The sequence below is a fragment of the Physeter macrocephalus genome, unplaced genomic scaffold, assembly GCF_002837175.3.
Source record: "Physeter macrocephalus isolate SW-GA unplaced genomic scaffold, ASM283717v5 random_1802, whole genome shotgun sequence".
Classification (NCBI taxonomy): Eukaryota; Metazoa; Chordata; class Mammalia; order Artiodactyla; family Physeteridae; genus Physeter; species Physeter macrocephalus.
In genome coordinates this window covers 20,788-25,000 of record NW_021146875.1, presented here as the reverse complement: position 1 = coordinate 25,000, position 4,213 = coordinate 20,788, and the positions used below count along the sequence as shown (strand labels likewise).

The window sequence follows — 4,213 nt, the reverse complement described above, 5'->3', positions numbered from 1 at the left end:
AAAAAGGTAGCATGTGGCGTAAGTGACAGAAATGGAGCATCAGTGGTAGTTCAGAGTCCAACGTGGGGTGGCCCAGGCCAGGGCAGGCTGCAGAGAGGAGGAAGCACCGGGCCTTCCGGGGGGCGGGGGGAGTGTTGGCGAAGGAACGGAGGGAAGAAGTGCGGGCTGTGACCACACAACCACGGGGAGTCTGTTTTGCCTGGAACCTGTAACGGGAGCCAGTGTCGGCGCTGAGCTGGAGGCCAGGCTAAGGGCGGGGCTTTGTTCTGCAAGAGCAGTAAGTTCTCAAGGCTGGGAGGGGGCAGATTTTCTGACAAAAGGATGGGTGTGGTGGGAAGGTCCATGCTATTTCCTGAACTTTTCAGGCCAGAGCTGGGACGTTTCACTGGGAAGTAGCTCAACTCTGACCCCTACCAGCTGGGTCCGCGGCGAGGCCCGGGACCACAGTCAGCGACGTTTTGGAGAAAGAATTCACGGCACAAGACCTGACAAATGAAAAGGGGGTGGGCAGGATGCTGTGGGGAAAGAACTAGAACGACTCCAGGGTACTAAAAAGGAGGATGGTCTTATATGATATCACTTATATGTGGAATCTAAAATATGGCACAAATGAGCAACACAGAAACCGACTCATAGAGGACAGACTTGTGGCTGCCAAGGGGGAAGGGGGGAGGGAGAGGGATGGACTGGGAGCTTTTGGGGGCTGGTAGATGCCAACTGTTACATTCAGAACGGAGAAACAACAAGGTCCTAATGCATAGCACAGGGAACTCTAGTCAATCTCCTGTGATAAACCATCATGGAAAAAAATATGAAAAAGAATGTCTCCATGTGTATAACTGAGTCACTCTGCTGTACGGCAGAGATTGGCAGGACATTGTAAATCAACTATACTTCAATTAAAAAAAAGCGAGGATGGTCTTAGCAATGCCTTAATAAAAACGGGGAACTTTGGAAGAGGGGATGGGGGAGAAGGTGGGAAGGAAAGAAGAAGAGTAACAGGAGCTGACACTGGAGATGCTGACGATAAAAGCAAGCACCCTGAACCTTACAGTGATCCGGCGGGGCAGGCGTAATTACTGTGGGGATTTTTTTTTTTTTTTGGCCGCGCCTCGAGGCCTGTGGGGCCCTAGCTCCCCAGCCAGGGATCGAACCCACGCCCCCTGCAGCGGAAGCACAGAGCCTTAACCACTGGACCGCCAGGGAGGTCCCCAGACGTAATTGCTGTCCACATCTTACAGATTTTCGGGCCCAGAAATGTCACTCGCAAGGCAGTCGGGAGCTAAAGGGTGGAGTTTGGATTTTTCTCTAAATGCGGCAGGAAGCCTCTGGACGGTTAAGCAGGGGAAGGACGGTGTGTGGTCGGTGTCTTTAAAAGGATCGTTCCAGCTCTGGGGGGCACTGATGAGAGAGAGCAGCGAGAGGAGGAACCTGGGAATGCACGCTTTCCGGGCTGTCCGGACGGGTGGTGGCAGTGGGGGTGGGGAGACACGGTTGGGTTCGAGCCGGTTTGCGGGACCACTGACAGGACCTCCTGGTAGATCAGAGGTGGGAAGCGAGGGAAAAGGAAGAACGAGGGTGATGTGTGAATCTCCGGCCTGAGCGACTGGGCAGATGGCAACGCCATGTAGGGAGATGCGGAGTATGTGGGAATGAGCGCGTTCTAGGCCAGGGAGGGTGAAAGCTAAAGGAAGGCTGGTTATGAGGAGAGAGACTTGAGACGCTTCTGCGGGGAGAGGAAGGAGTCAACTGGAAAAAGAGAAAACTGCACGGGACGGAAGAGGCAACAGACGAGCAAAAGCCCCAGCGGAGAGGGACGGAAGGTTCCACGCGAAGGCAGGTGTTGCGTCTGGTCGACGTTTCTTCCCATGAGACGTGCTCTCCCCTGCGGGTCTGGCGCCCTCTGCCTGGCTGACTCTCGTCCTGCTGGGTCCTGGCTCGGGGGCCACCTACCGGGGGCCGCTCCCTGACCCCCTCCCCCCCACCCCCAGCGGTCTCCCTGCCGCTCTTCTACGGCACCCCGTGCTTCTCCCCACCCCTCGGCACCAAGCCAGACTTTTGTCGTGTCTCCAATAAACTCACTGTGTGTTCCCTGAGTTGAGTACAAATTCAGCCTTCAGCACACGTGTCTTGATCAAAGTCTGGAGGAAAGAGAGAAAGCTGGGGGAACTTGTGGCAGGTGTTCGGGCGGGGCATGGAACTGGAGGATCCTTTGTCTATGGGGGGTGGGGAGGGTGTTCAGTTATGCTGGGGACTCAGGAGACACCGATAGGTTGGAATCTGGGCTGCGGGACAGATAAGGGGACAGGTGGGAAGGCCCCATCCCCGCCACAAATCTGCAATGGTACCAACCAGCCCTGTTCAGTCACTTCCCCCACGAGAGACAGTCAGTCAGACTAGATCAAGAGGTTAGACTGTTTGCTGTACAAACCCATATAAGGCATGAAAGTAGACTCTTCGAAAGCTTTTCCCCTCTCTAAACAATAAGGGTTTTCTAGCTAATGATTCACTGAAACAGAAAAGCTGCTCAATCAGAACTCCCTATGCCCTAGGTTTCTCACCAGCTGTGACTTTGCAGTTTCTCACAAAGCCTTCGGGAGTTTTCAAATGACCCACGTTGCAGGCATAGATGCGATTCTGGAAACAAAAGCACATTTACTATTAACAGATGATATCCATATGGTGTCTGGGATTTGCTTCAAAATAATGGCGGTGGGGGTGAGGCATAGAGCAAACAAAACTGGCCCTGAGTTGGTCATTGTTAAAGTGGATGACGGGTATGTAGGGGTCCACCGTACTGTTCTACTTCTGTGTGCGCTGGAGATTTTCTGAAGTAAAAAGGTAAAAGCACACATGGAGTGTAATCCCACCAGCCTGCACAAGGCTACTTTCAGAGCCTGACACACAAAAAAGAGCTACTAAAGAAGGTAGACTGTGTTCTATAGAATCAAGTCCACATCCAAGATGAAACGCTCTCAAATGCCATTTGGAGACTCTTCTAATCATATATACAACCTGAATTACTGAAGTTGATGTTTTATATTAAGTATGTAATCGTAGGAGCCAACCTTTAAACCCTGCAGGACACCCACTTGAGCTTGACCTCTGCACCTGCTGGTTGCCTGCCCGCCCCCCCGCCCCATCTCGTCAGGTTCCCCACACCCTCCGCCTGTCTGACATGGAGGTGCCGAAGGGGCTGCTGGGCCGGTGGAAGGGCCGGGGGCTGAGGGTCACCGGGCAGGTGCCCTGAGCACCTGCTGTGCTGGTTCTGAGCTGGGCACAGCAGTGGCCGTGGGCATCTTGTCCCGATGGGCCTCAGAACCTGGCGGGGAAGGTAAGTGATCATGACAAACACGACCAGCATCCGGGGGAAATACGGCCGCTCTGAGGTCTGACTGGGTGCGTGCACGTGCGCGCACCTGTGCGCTGGGGGGAACATCAGGGCTGCTTTCTGAAGAACTCACATTTAAGGATTAAAATGGGAAGGAAGGATAGGAGCTATTCAGGAAAAGGGGTGGAGGCGGGCAAAGGCTTGGGAGGAGGAAAGAGGCCTTGGGAAAACCTGAAGAGTGAAACAAAACAAAGCACGGAACGTTCAAGGAACTGAAAAGAGCAAGAGTGAGGTTGGAAAGGCAAGTAGGGGCAGGATGGGCTCAGCGGAGCGGGGCGGACTGACCTTTATCTGGAGACCCTTGAAGGGCTGCGTGGAGTCAGTGCTGTGGCTGGACTAGGACGTCCTCAAGCTCCTGCTGACCGTAAGGTCGAGGCTACAAGACAGAGAAAGGCTGGACGACACCTTCGTGGGAACTTGAGAAACAATGGCAACTCGGACCTGGGTGTTGATGACGGTGGCCCTGGAGAAACGTGGATGACGTGTTTGGAAGACATCTGGGGGACACACTCGACAGGACTTGGCGCCGGAGGGGTAGGGGGGAGGGGAAGGACGGCCCGGACAATCCTCCGGATTCGGTGGATGGAGAAGCCCGTTACAGGATACAAAATGAACCTTTAGCCTTCTGGCTCTGACCCGTGCAGCCTCGCCACCTTGCAAACGACTTTGATTTCTTCCTCTATAACATGGGAATAACCACACCACCAACTCGAGAACTGTCCAGAGTGGGGCATGTCCCGGAAGTGGCCCCGAGCCTGACACGGAGGCAGGGAAGCTCCAGTGCCCTGGCCTCCCCCTCTAGATACTCTGTTCCTCCCTCCC

The 4,213-nt window shown here is 54.3% G+C and overlaps 1 long non-coding RNA gene across 1 annotated transcript; it reads right to left on the bottom strand.

The window, feature by feature from the left end:
* Positions 1-2,044: 2,044 nt before the first annotated feature.
* On the bottom strand, positions 2,045-4,213 carry LOC114485538 (uncharacterized). The gene is made up of 3 exons (XR_003678949.2): positions 3,677-4,213; positions 2,562-2,637; positions 2,045-2,141 (listed from the first exon to the last, which is right to left on the bottom strand). It is a non-coding gene; the product is annotated as an uncharacterized lncRNA (long non-coding RNA).